General features: G+C 50.2%; 1 protein-coding gene across 1 annotated transcript in view; it reads left to right on the plus strand.

Moving 5' to 3' along the window:
• Window positions 1–14,492, plus strand: part of BAK1 (BCL2 antagonist/killer 1) — a 332,433-nt gene that overhangs the window by 238,940 nt on the left and 79,001 nt on the right. The window lies entirely within an intron of this gene.

A 14,492-nucleotide genomic window follows, 5' to 3' on the forward strand; every position in this document is an offset into this window, starting at 1 on the left:
GAGACCCAGGATCAGACCCCCCTGCAACACAACCCCTTCCGCATCCCTGAGTCTGTACGAGAGGGGATGCAACAAGAGATGTTGCGTTTAGGGGTCATTGAAGAGTCAGAGAGTCCCTGGGCATCCCCCGTAGTGTTAGTGCCCAAGAAGGATGGGACTACACGGTTTTGTGTAGACTATCGTAAGCTCAATGAGAAAACAGTGACGATGCATATCCCATGCCGCGTGTGGATGAGTTGTTAGACCGGCTGGCGGGGGCAAAGTATTTGACCACCATCGATCTATGCAAAGGCTACTGGCAGATTCCCCTTAGTGCTGACGCTATTCCCAAGTCGGCATTTGTCACCCCGTTCGGCTTTTTCCAGTTTCGAATTATGCCATTCGGGATGAAGAATGCCCCGGCGACCTTCCAAAGGCTGGCTGACCGGCTTCTGGATGGTCTCCAGAACTATGCTTGTGCCTACCTGGACGACATCGCCATCTACAGTGCGACATGGGGAAGAGCATCTAAATCACCATGAGACAGTATTGGACAGGATCCACCAGGCCGGAATCACCCTGAACCCAAACAAGTGTCACGTGGGCAAAGCAGAGGTTTAGTATTTAGGGCATTGGGTGGGAAGTGGGAAACAGTGACCAGAACCAGCCAAGATTGAGGCCATAGCCAAATGGCCCACCCCACGCACTAAAACCCAGGTCATGGCGTTTCTAGGGACAGCGGGGTATTACAGGAAATTCGTTCCCAATTACAGCAGCGTAGCCAAGCCCCTCACTGATCTGACCCATAAGAACCAACCCCGCCAGGTAACCTGGACCCCAGAGTGTGAGGAAGCCTTCCGCCAACTAAAGGACGCCCTCACCAATACCCCTGTATTGGCTGCACCCGATCCAACTAAACGTTTCCTGGTTCACACAGACGCTTCTATGTTTAGATTGGGGGCAGTGCTGAGCCAAGTCGGGCCGGACAGCCAAGAACACCCGGTAGCTTACCTGAGTCGGAAACTACTGCCCCGTGAAGTAGGCTATGCGGCCATTGAGAAGGAGTGCCTGGCGGTAGTATGGGCACTCAAAAAGTTGCAACCATATTTGTATGGACGACAGTTTTCCCTCCTAACGGAACATAATCCCCTAGTCTGGCTTAATCGGGTCTCCGGAGACAACGCCAGATTGCTGCGGTGGAGTTTAGCCCTACAACCTCTGGACTTCACCATCCACTACAGACCCGGCAAACAAAACGGTAACGCCGATGGACTAAGTCAAGAAGCGGAACTTGTACCACCCCCATAAACTTCAGTCATCCCCAAACCGATCCGTTAAGGATCAGACTGTGTATGCTGATCGCGTCGCTGAAAAGGGGAGCCGTGTTACGGAACCACTCAGCACCCAGAATATGTTGTGCAGTTATATGTATGTATAACAGGTGTTAGGGTCCCGACTTCGGCGCGCTCCTCCCGGCGCGTCCTCGGGTCCCGGCTCGGCTTCCGGGTTCCCCAGCGTCAGGCACCCGCGCACTCTGGAGATCCCGGCGCTCTGCCTCCTGGGTAGTATGACGCTGTCAGCGCCGCCCCCAACATGGCGGCGCCCACCGGCTATTTAGGATTTGGGCTTTGTCAGGTAAGGTGCCTGACTGTCAACTTCGGTGACGCTGTCTCCTGCAGCGTTCATTCTGACTCTGGTCCCCTTGTGTCTGCGCCTCCAGCGCTCTCTTTGTCAGCCTCTATCCTCTCTGCCCTGGTTGCTCTACTGTGTGTCCCTCTGTCCGCTTGCCTCCTGCCGTGTCTCCCTATCCTGCCTCATCCATTGTTTCCTCTCTGTTACAGCCTCTCGTCTGAGCCACCCTCTGAGCCCGACTCGCTGTCCCTCCTCAACAGGTTCAAGCTCCATCGCTGTCCGGCATAACTGTGTATCCTCCTAGCTGACCCAGTCGCCCCTTTGGTTCCGGCCATCACGGTTCTACCCTCCGTGGGCCTGCCCCTAACACTCCCTGTATAGGAGGTGGTCATTACCTGGGCTGCTCGCCCTTGGGGGCTCTGGAGCCGTGACCCAGAGGGTCCACTTCCGGGTTGTTCTCTAGCTTCCCCATAACAGCAACCGTAACAGTACAGTCAGGCCATGGACCCCGCTGGAGCCTCGGCTGCGCAAAAGGAATTGATTTTCCTTCGGGAGAATCAGACGCGCATCATGTCCTTCATGAAAACCATGGACTCGCGTCTGTCCGCCATCCAATCCTCTGACCCTGGTAACGCCGCCCAGTTGGCGGGCTTACAACAAGAATTAGCGCAGCAGCGTGATACCCAGACCCACATTCTCACTTACATGGCATCTGTGGACGCCCGATTACTCTCCCTACAGTCATCCGCCTCCACTCCTGTTTCCCATTCTCCTCCGCGCTTAGTCAAGCCACCTCGGTATAATGGTGACACTAAATTATGCCGGGGTTTTTTAAACCAGTGCCGCCTTCACTTTGAATTGCTACCCCAACAGTATCCAACTGACCGGGCCAAGGTGGCCTTCATCATCTCCCATTTGGAGGGGGACGCCTTGGCTTGGGTCAATCCCCTCTGGGAGCGGGACGACCCAGTGGTCACTCAGCTATCAGTATTTTTGGATACTTTTCGGCGAGTTTTTGATGAGCCGGGCCGTCTCGCCTCCACCACGGAGGCACTATTCAACCTCTGCCAGGGTTCTCAGACGGTGGGTCAGTACGCCATACAGTTCAGAACTTTGTCTTCTGATTTAGGCTGGAATAACGAGGCACTGGTGGGCGCCTTTTGGCGAGGCCTCTTGGGCCGTATCAAGGACGAGCTGGCTGGTCGTGATACCCCAACAGTTTTGGAGGATCTAATTTCCCTGGCCACCCGAATTGATCTCCGGTTCCAGGAACGAGCTAGGGAGAGAAGGGTTTCCCGTCCTATTTCTTCTGTTCGCAGACCGCCCAGTCCTCGACCGAGGACCTCCGCTCCTGTCTCCGTTCCCAAACCTATGCAGGTGGACCGCCTTAAGCTCTCGGACCAACGTCGTAGGGAGAGAGGTCTTCAGGGCCTGTGTTTCTATTGCAGCAGCAGCTCCCACCTACTCCGATCTTATCCTGAGCGTCCGGAAAACTTCTTCGCCTAGGCCAGTTAAGAGAGGCCTCCCTAGGCGCATGCAAAACCTCTCAACCCCTCACCCTGTCTGTCGTCCTGCGTGTGGGTGGGAAGCGGGCTTCTCTCACGGCCTATGTGGACTCGGCCGCCGGCGGAAATTTTATTAGACTTGAGGAGGTTAATAAATTTTCTGTCCCTGTGAGAGCCCTGGAGAACCCCCAGGTTCTTGCGTCCATTGATGGTCGCCCCCTGCAGGAGGCCGTGACACATGTGACTCTAGAGGTAGAATTGCAAATAGGGGCCCTGCACAGGGAGAAAATTACATTTCTTGTTTTAGCAGGGATCTCCCATCCTATCCTCCTCGGTCTCCCGTGGTTGCTGCTCCACGAGCCCACGTTGGATTGGCATACTGGCAACATTTTGTGCTGGGGGAGTCCTGTCGGGCTCGGTGTCTGCTGTCAGTGCGCCCCGTAGGTAATCCCTCTCCTTCCCCAGTCCCCGCCGGGTTGCCTTTGGCCTACGCTGCTTTTTCTGATATCTTTGACAAAAGAGAGGCTGAGACTCTCCCTCCGCACCGTCCCTACGATTGTCCCATCGAGCTGGTTCCTGGAACCACCCCGCCTCGTGGAAGAATTTATCCCCTCTCATCTGCAGAGACTCAAGCCATGTCTGAATACATTCAAGACAATCTAGCCAGAGGTTTTATTCGAAAGTCTTCATCCCCTGCTGGAGCAGGGTTCTTTTTTGTGAAAAAGAAGGATGGGTCACTACGTCCTTGCATCAACTACCGTGGCTTGAATCGCATCACGATCAAGAACAAATACCCCCAGCCGCTCATCTCTGAGCTCTTTGATAGTCTGAGGGGAGCGCGAGTGTTCACCAAGCTCGATTTACGTGGAGCCTACAACCTCGTGCGCATACGCTCTGGGGATGAGTGGAAAGCCGCGTTTAATACGCGAGACGGGCACTATGAATACTTGGTTATGCCGTTTGGCCTCTGCAATGCCCCTGCAGTGTTCCAGGAACTCGTCAACGACATCTTTCGGGATCTTCTTTACTCTTGTGTCGTAGTCTACCTGGACGATATCTTGGTCTCCCCCGATCTGGCCACACATCGTCGAGATGTTCGCCAAGTCCTTCAACTTCTCCGAGAAAACCACCTTTTCGCTAAGTTGGAGAAGTGCATTTTTGAGCAAACTTCTTTGCCTTTTCTGGGATACATCGTCTCGAGCTCAGGGTTGGAGATGGACCCCGAGAAAGTCTCTGCAGTCCTTAAATGGCCACGTCCTCTGGGTGTAAAGGCCATTCAACGTTTTTTGGGATTTGCCAATTACTATAGGCAATTCATTCCCCACTTTTTGTCTCTGACTAAACCTATTACCGCGCTTGTCCACAAAGGTGCCAACCCCAACCTCTGGCCTTCCGAAGCCCTGGATGCTTTCGAAGCTTTGAAACAAGAATTCGCTAAGTCACCAGTACTTCATCGCCCGGATACCAACAAGCCATTTATTCTAGAAGTCGACGCATCCTCAGTGGGAGCTGGAGCTGTTCTTATGCAAAAATCTTCTTCCGGCCGAACTCTCACCTGCGGATTCTTTTCCAAAGCCTTCTCCGCTCCCGAACGAAACTGCTATCGGAGATAGAGAACTGATGGCCATAAAGTTGGCTCTTGAGGAATGGCGTCACCTGCTTGAAGGAGCCATACATCCATTCACCATCTTCACGGATCATAAGAATTTGGCTTACCTTCACTCCGCTCAAAGGCTTAACCCTCGACAAGCCAGATGGTCGCTGTTCTTCGAACGTTTCGATTTCTAACTTCACTTCCGGCCCGGGTACAAGAACATCAAGGCCGATGCCTTAGGCCTGTTTCACACTTCCGTTTTTTCAAATCCGTCAAAATCCGTTGGTTTCCGTAAAAAAACGGATCCGCCATTTTTTGCAGGATCCGTTTTTTGTCCCATAGACTTCCATTAGTGGTTACCGCGGATCCGTCAAAAAAACGGATCCGTTTTTTTAAAAACGGATCCGTTTGCATCAGTTTCCGTCAAAAAAACGGAAACGGATCCGTTTGGCGGACACAAAAACGGAAGTGTGAAACAGGCCTTATCGCGGTCATTCTTATCAGTGGATAAGGAGGAGGGTCCTGCACATCTTATCGACCCTGCCAAAATCCTTACTGTGGCTCCACTAAACATGGTGTCCCCACCGTCCGGTAAAACCCTTGTTCGAAGTAGAGACATACTGAAGGTTCTACGTTGGGGCCATTCGTCTAGATTCTGGGGACATGTAGGTGTTAAAAAGACTCTCTCTCGTCTCCCGTCATTATAGGTGGCCTTCTCTTCGCAAGGACGTCCTGGAATTCATCGCCTATTGTCATTCCTGCGCCCGAAACAAAGTCCCTCGACAGCTTCCCTCTGGTCTCCTGCACCCTCTGCCTGTGCCTGCTAAACTGTGTACTCATGTCGCGATGGACTTTGTCACCGATTTGCCTCCATCTTCCAGATGTACGGTGATATTTGTGGTCATGGACAGATTTTCTAAGATGGCCCACTTTATAGCCCTACCAAGCCTACCCACTGCTCCTGAGTTTGCGAAGATCTTCCTGCAGCACGTTTTCCGCCTCCACGGCTTTCCCCAGCACATCATCTCGGACCGAGGAGTGCAATTTACCTCTCGTTTTTGGCGAACTCTCTGCGGATTGTTAAAGATAAGTCTGGATTTTTCCTCCGCCTATCACCCCCAGTCTAATGGTCAAGTGGAACGAGTCAACAAGGCACTCACGGCTTACCTTCGGCATTTCTCCAATGCTCACCAGGACGACTGGGTCTTCTGCTTCTTTGGGCAGAGTTCGCCTATAACAACCACTCTGGCAAGGCTTGCTCCAAATCTCCTTTTTTCGTGGTTTTTGGCCAGCATCCCGGCATCCCTCTCCGTTTCCCCTACCTCGGGCGTGCCGGCAGCGGATTCCTTGTCCACGGACTTTTCCCAGATCTGGAGGGAGACTAAAATTGCCCTTGAAAAAGCCAGCCTCCAGATGAAGAGGCATGCCGACAAAAAGCGCTTAGACGTTCCTCCATACAAACCTGGAGATAGGGTTTGGTTATCCTCTCGGCATATCAGGTTAAAAATTCCTTCCTATAAGTTAGGTCCACGGTACATTGGTCCCTTCGAGATCCTGAGTCGTATCAACGACGTAGCCTATAAGCTAAAGTTGCCCCTCTCTCTAAAAATTCCCAATTCCTTCCATGTATCCCTCCTCAAGCCTGCAGTATTTAATCATTTTCACTCGACCTCAGCTCTGACTTCCCTACCTTGTTGTTCTGATAACATTTTTGAAGTGCAGGACATTTTGGCCATGAAGACAGTTAAAGGAAAACCGTTATTTTTGGTTGATTGGAAGGGTTTCGGCCCGGAAGAGAGATCTTGGGAACCCCGGGAGAATATTAATGCCCCTCAGCGATTTCTCTTCAACCTGGGGAGGGAGGGGAGTAAGAGGGGGGGTACTGTTAGGGTCCCGACTTCGGCGCGCTCCACCCGGCGCGTCCTCGGGTCCCGGCGCGTCCCCGCGCCCGGCTTCCGGTTTCCCTGGCGTCGGGCACCCGCGCACTCTGGAGATCCTGGCGCTCTGCTTCCTGGGTAGTATGACGCGGTCGGCGCCGCCCCCATCATGGCGGCGCCCACCGGCTATTTAGGATTTGGGCTTTGTCAGGTAAGGTGCCTGACTGTCAACTTCGGTGACTCTGTCTCCTGCAGCGTTCACTCTGACTCTGGCCCCCTTGTGTCTCCACCTCCAGCGCTCTCTCTTTGTCAGCCTCTATCCTCTCTGCCCTGGTTGCTCTACTGTGTGTGTCCCTCTGTCCGCTTGCCTCCTGCCGTGTCTCCCTATCCTGCCTCATCCATTGTTTCCTCTCTGTTACAGCCTCTCGTCTGAGCCACCCTCTGAGCCCGCCTCGCTGTCCCTCCTCCACAGGTTCAAGCTCCATCGCTGTCCGGCATATCTGGCCCCTTTGGTTCCGACCGTCATGGTTCTACCCTCCGTGGGCCTGTCCCTAACACTCCCTGTATAGGGGGTGGTCATCACCTGGGCTGCTCGCCCTCGGGGGCTCTGGAGCCGTGACCCAGAGGGTCCACTTCCGGGTTGTTCTCTAGCTTCCCCGTAACAGCAACCGTAACAATAGGTTCCATGGGAGATGCATGTCCCTAATGCATCAGCCCACAGACTGCGTCCAGCCGCCCCCTCCCCCCACCTTTGTAATTCCCACAGTAAATATCGGCAGGCTCTGGCCACCTGCGGCTTTTGCAATGTATGCCTGGCCTGCTGCTTTTCTATTGGCCTGCCCTCTGTTTCTGTGTGATATATTCTGTGTCCTGTGAGTAAAGTGTTGTCAGACTGGAAATACGTGGAGAAGCAGTGATCTTTTATATGCGCCCATGTAACCAAGGAATTCCAGCCGGCGTCCTTCATTCAGACTCCAGTCAAAGCAGGGTGGACCTCCAGAAACACGGGGTGGTACTGAAAGAGGTACCCGAGATTGGAAGACCCCGTTACAGTAAGGACCGCCCACTTTTGGAACTTCTGGCAGTATAAGTCCGCAGCATCCTGACCCTGGTTCAATGCCAATAAGGTCTTCTCAGCTTGATCAATAGTATTAGGTACATCAGACAACAACCCCAGGGCCTGAAAAAACGCATCCACATTAGCCAGAATAGGATCTCCAGGTGTCAGAGAAAAAGCCCAATCCTGGGGATCGCCGCACAGCAGTGAGATGACAATTTTAACCTGCTGCACCGAGCTCCCCGATGAATTAGACTTCAAGGCAAGAAATAGTTTACAGTTATTCTTGAAATTCAAAAATTTAGACCGATCCTCAGAAAACACATCAGGAGTAGGGATCTTTGGTTCTACAGCAGGTGATTGAGCGAGATAGGCAGAAATTCCCCGCACTTCAGCAGCAAGCTGCTCAACACCATCAGATAATTGCTTAGTCTCCATTAAAGAAAAAATCCTCCTACGGCCCCAGAGAAAAAAGAGGAAAAAATATATATTAAAAAAAATGACACTTTTTTTTTTTTTACAATTCTTTCTTTTGAGTACCATAGAGTCTGTGGTTAGGCAGGTGATTCTGTTTTGAATGGGTCACCGAGGAGGATGGCAGGAACAGGCTAAGCCACCAGAAGACCAGAGAGGTTGGTAACTAAGCGGATTGCAGAACCCTGATCCTATCCGCACAACTAGCAGTAGCCTTGGAGCGTTCTTACGATGCCCTATACGCTTCGTCACAACCAGAGGACTCGCCAAGCCCAAAGACAGAAAGATGAAATCTAAACTGCCCCAGAGCAGATCCCCAAAGGAATAGACAGCCCCCAAACATATATTGTCGATGAGACACAAACACAGGCAGAGAACAGACTGAGCAAACGGTGGGGCCCAAGCTGTCTAGACAGGACAGGACAGAAAAAGACACTGTCTGCAATCACACACAAAACCCTGAAAAAGTCCAACACTTCTGATATACAAAAAAAACTGAGATCACATGATCTCACCCCCGCTAGATCAGCACTCTGGTATAAACTGGCAGCAAGCAAAAAGATACTAACATAATAGGTGACTGAACAAGCTGCAACATGTGAAGCAGGGCCCAGCGCTGTCCCCAGCAGGGAGCACGCTGAACCCTAGCAGCAAAGCAAAAAAGGTACAACCAGATTAGATGCAAAGGATTAGCAAAAGAATCACTTAGCTGAACATGCAGATCAGGCAGGGGAAAACAGCTCCAAATGCACACAGACTAAAAAATCACCAGCAACCTTCAAGAGCAGCCAGCGCCATTATATGCTCCCAGCCAGCAATCCCAGATTCCCAATTATCGTCAGGTGGAGAACCTCCATCCACCTGGCCAGCTCCACTACTCTCAGTAACCACCAGAGGGAGAAGAGGGAGCTTTGGCTCAGAAATCCGAGCAAGGGAGTTCACAACACACTACTGGTCATAGTTGCCTAGCTGCCAATCATCTTTGGCACTAATTTACAAACAGTCTGTAAAAACTCGGTGCTTTTCTCTGCATCTGTAGTGACCAGCAGAAAAAAGCACAGGTCATGAATTTTGCCCCCACCCCTGAAGTTTGTACTTGCCATGGGCAGTACAAACAGGATCTGTCCCAGAAGAAGAGTCCTGTGAGAGCCTGGAGGAAGCGTGCTCTCTTCAGGTTATTGACCAGGACCTCCTGTGTACTTCTAGGCTGATTCCTGAACTTTCTCAAAATCATCCTTACCCCACAAAGAGTGGTCTTGCATGGAGCCCCAGACCGAGGAAGACTGACAGTCATCTTGTGCTTCTTCAATTTTCTATTAATTGTGCCAATAGTTGCCATTTTCTCACCAAACTGCTTGCCTGTTGTCCTGTAGTCTATCCCAGCCTTGTGCAGGTCTACAGTTTTGTTTCTGGTGTCCTTAGACAGCACTTTGGTCTTGGTCACTGTGGAGAGGTTGGAGTGTGATTGAGTGTAAGGACAGGTGTCTCTTATACCGGTAACAAGTTCAAATAGCTGCAATTAATACAGGTAAGGAGTGCAAAGTAGGCTTTTTAAAGAAACACTAACAGGTGTGTGTGTGTGTGTGTGTGTGTGTGTGTGTGTGTGTGTGTGTGTGTGTGTGTGTGAGCCAGTATTCTTGCTGGTGAACAATAATTAAATTGTATTTTATTGCATGATATAAGTATCTAAAAATCACACAAGGTGATTTTCTGGCTTTTATTTTTAGATTCTGTCTCTCACAGTTGAAGTGTACCTATGATAAAAATTACAAACTTCTACATTCTTTGTAGATGGGAAAACTTGTAAAATCGGCAGTGTATCAAATACTTATTTTCCCCTCTGTACCTTTCTCCATACAGAATAATGGGCCACATACATTGCTCCATACAGAGTAATGAGCCCCACATATTGCTATAATATGAATTTAGTGGTATTTGTGGATGATGTTCTTTATTTTCTCAGATGGTAAAGCTGCCCACGCTTCTTGGCAAAAAGCCTCCAGTTCCTGTAAATTCCTGGGCTTTCTAGCATGAACTGCATGGATGGCCTGAGGACAGGGACAAGGAGGAGGAGAGCATGGTCAGTCGTTCTGTTGGTGAGGACACAGAAGTCTTGCCTGTTAGCAGTCTGGCACGCATAGCTGAGTTTATGTTACACTGCCTTGACCGTGACCCTCGCATTCTCCATATTTTGGGTGACAGTCATTACTGGTTGGTGATACTTCTGGATCCATGGTACAAGGAGAACTTTAATCCTGAGGTGTACAGCTCTACTAAAATGATGCAGTACCAGAAGGTCCTTGTAGCGGAATTATTAAAAATAATTTCCAACTGAAAACGCTGGAGGCAGAAGTCACAGTTCGTTAGACAACCGAGGAATACAGGCGAGAGAAACACTACTCCAATCCAGCAGAGGCAGGGGAACACTGTCAAAGTTCTGGGAGTTTTTTCAGACCCTCCCATTGCACAGGCCCAGACTTGTGGGATACTCTCACAAGGAGAGGCCAATATCCATGGTCCCTTACCGGCCTGAGAATACCAGCCCCCAGCTGTCTGCTTTAGTAAGGCGGGTTGTCAAAAATGGGGGGTGCTCACGCCATTTTTTTAATTATTTAACCCCTTCCTGACATCAGACGTACTATCCCGTCCATGGGACCCGGGCCCCTATGCCCATGGACGGGATAGTACGTCTACCGCGATCAGCGGCGCCCACGTGGTGAGCGCCGCTGATCACGGCCGGGTGTCAGCTGATTATCACAGCTGACACCCGGCACTGTGTGTCAGGGGCGGTCACGGACCGCCCCGACACGTTAACCCCTTGCACACCGCGATCAAGCATGATCGCGGTGTACCGGGGGTTAAAGGGAAGCATCGGCAGGGAGGGGGCTCCCTCCGTGCTTCCCTGAGCCCCCCACGGCAGCGCAATGTGCAGCGCTGCTGCGGGGGTCTCTTTCCCTACAGGCCCCTGAATCCAAGATGGCGACGGGGACCTTCGGGGGCCTGTAGGGAGCTGACTTCCTCAGTGCCTGCAAAGCGCAGGCATGAGGAAGTCTGCAGAACTGCCTGTGACAGATTGCTGATCTGTCACAGTGATCTGTGATGTGACAGATCAGCGATCTGTCACAGGACAGTGATGTCCCACCTGGGACTATGTAATAAAGTTAAAAAAAAAAAAAAAAAAGTGTTAAAATAACTTTTAAAAAATCGCCAAATAAATTAGAAAAAAAAAAAATATTCACCCAATAAATCCATGTTTTTGAAATAAAAAAAAAAATAAAATAAATAAAAGTACACATATTAGGTATCGCCGCGTCCGTAACGACCTGCCCTATAAAACTTTCCCATTAGTTAACCCCTTTAGCGAACCTCTTAAAAAATAAAAATAAAAAACAAAGCAAAAAATAATGATTTATTATCATACCGCCAAACAAAAAGTGCAATAACGCGCGATCAAAAAGACGCATATAAATAGCCATGGTACCGTTGAAAACGTCATCTTGTCCCGCAAAAAGACGATCCACCATACAGCATCGTCAGCGAAAAAAATAAAAAAGTTATAGCTTGCAGAATAAAGCGATACAAAAATAATTATTTTTTATATAAAATAGTTTTCATTGCATAAAACCGACAAAACATAAAAAAACGACCTAAATGAGGTATCGCTGTAACCGTACTAACCCGAAGAATAAAACCACTTTATCAATTTTACCGCACGCGGAACGGTGTAAACGCACCCCCCAAAAGATATTCATGAAACGCTGGTTTTTGTTCATTCTGCGTCCCAAAAATCGGAATAAAAAGCGATCAAAAAATGTCACGTGCCCGAAAATGGTACCAATAAAAATGTCAACTCGTCCCGCAAAAAATAAGACCTCATATGACTCAGTGAGTCAAAATACAGAAAAATTATAGCTCTCAATATGTGGTGATGCAAAAACTATTTTTACAATAAAAAGCGTCTTTTAGCGTGCGACAGCCGCCAAAAATAAATACCGCCATAAATAGTAAATCAAACCCCCCGTTATCACCCCCTTAGTAAGGGAAAAATAATAAAATTAAAAGAAAATGTATTTATTATATTTTCCCATTAGGGTTAGGGCTAGGGTGAGGGCTGAGATTAGGGTTAGGGGTGTGTTGGCGTTAGGCCGGAGTCACACTGGCGAGGAATAACGGGCGCGTGAGAGGCGCAAAAAACACGCATTACACACGGACAAATGATTTTCAATGGGGTCACTCGCACCAGGCGTATATTTCTCATCCGTAGCCTACGCTCTGTGCCAATCGCAGCATGCTGCGATTGTCAGCGTACTACGCCCGTAGTACGCCAGTGCAAGTCAATGGGTGCGCAAAAAATATGGATTACACACGGAACACACGTGTGACCTGCGAGCAATACGCAGGTCTTTTGGCTGGTGACAGGAAATGAGCCAATCCATCATCAGGAAGCCTAGACATGCAAATGAGCTCAAAAAGCGCTCCAGACATCCAGGAAGTGCGCCTCCACGGAGTACAGCAGCAGCATGGCGTCCACATATATTAATGTTGAGATGCTCATTGCGCTGGTGCAGGAGCGGCCCGAAATATGGGACCCACGCGATGCAAATTATGCGAACCGGACAAGAAAGGAGGCGTCATGGAGGCGCATCTGTCGCCAGATGTACCATGACTTTGGTGACAGACCACGTGATGAGCAGCATAAAATTCGTAAGTGCAACCATAAAAACATCATTAACCTTAGCGCGCGCTTAAAAATGATTCTACAATCAGCACCCCCCTTCCTGGGCATGTAATTTTATTAGCCTCATGAGGCCGTTACATTTGGATGTGACACGTGGCTTCACACAGCCATAATTAGGGGTTAGGCCACAAGCTCCTCATCCTCCTAGCCAATAAAATTAGTTTCAGTGTAGCTAATGAGACCCTGTGTATCGGCCCAATTACATATGCCACCATGGGTAGAAAGCACACCCCAGAAGGCCCCATGCCTAGACTACTGGTAGAAAATGTGACCTCTCAAATATGTGATTTTGACAATCTTTCCTGTCACATTGCAGTGGAAGATGTGATGAAACGCTGGCGAAGCATCCGGGACCAGTTCCGCCGGGAACGCCAGCAGCGGTCCAGGAGTGGGGATGCTGGGCATGTCAAACGAAAATATATATACTATGACCGGCTGAACTTCCTCGCCCCAATTCTGGATCTGAGACCGTAAGTACATACCTCACACCACAATACATTACAGGGACAAAAATATTGATGTATTTTTGCCTCTGTTCTATTTCATAACAGAACTCAATCCAACCTTACGGATCGAGGAACGGCCTCAGAGGCAGAGCCCATTATAGATCCTGTAGGGGATGAGGTGGCTGGCCCATCTTCTCCCCCTACAAGAAGGATGGCTGAAGATGAGGCATCACAAGACCACACAATGGCTGCCCTACACACCACACCACCAGGACGGTCTGCTGCTGCCACCTCACCCATCCTGGAAGAGCCGGGCAACTTGAGCAGCAGCCCAACTGCCCAGATCAGGTCCTCCCCCAGGCTGCTCTAGCATCACGGCGAACAAGAAGAAGGCGCCAGGTCACTCTTCAAGAGAGCAGGACCAATGTGGACACAGGGGTACTAAATTATTTGTCCAGAGTAACTACAGATGATGGTGAGGAGGCCTATGCACGTAGCCTCACCCTTTATCTCCGTGCCCTTACCCGTGAGGTCAGGCTCCGTATTAGGGGATGTATTCAGATCCTGCTTGATGCAAGCACACCCCCTAATACCCCATATGAGGTTTTTGAATTTCTGGAGAGGTGGAAGCTCTCACCACGAAATTTAATGCGCATGAGACCATCTACACAGATGCTTGCTCAAGCAGGGTCTGAACAGCCCCTAATACGTGGGCCAACACCTCAACCCCTTCCTCCCCCTACCCAACCGTCTATACCGCAGCACCAAATGTCTTCCTCAAGCCAACCCCACCAATATGGCCACTTGTACCCACCCAGTGTTGGAGGCTGGTCCCAACCTGGTTGGGGACGATCTGGCTATCTTGGTGGGTATGAGCCACGGGCCTACCAGAGCCAACAAGAAGCCCCTCACCATCATCAGTACTCTGGCCAGTATCCCCAACAGTCCCAGGAGGCTGGACAATTCCAGCATCATGGGCAACAGTATGGCCCCACACAGGGCGATGTTGGCCACAATGTCCAGCAGCACCCACAGGCTGTTCTTCCACGTTCCCCTTCCCCAACATATGTGGATTTATGATTCTGATGGTTGGAGATGTCCAGTCAGATGTAACTGGTGCTCCTAATCTAAATGTAAAAACAGGTGTTCTCCTTCACCAACATTTATAACATAATTTAACATTCACATTT

The sequence above is a fragment of the Dendrobates tinctorius genome, unplaced genomic scaffold (genome assembly GCF_039654945.1).
Source record: "Dendrobates tinctorius isolate UK_male_01 unplaced genomic scaffold, ASM3965494v1 ptg000045l, whole genome shotgun sequence".
Lineage (NCBI taxonomy): Eukaryota > Metazoa > Chordata > Amphibia > Anura > Dendrobatidae > Dendrobates > Dendrobates tinctorius.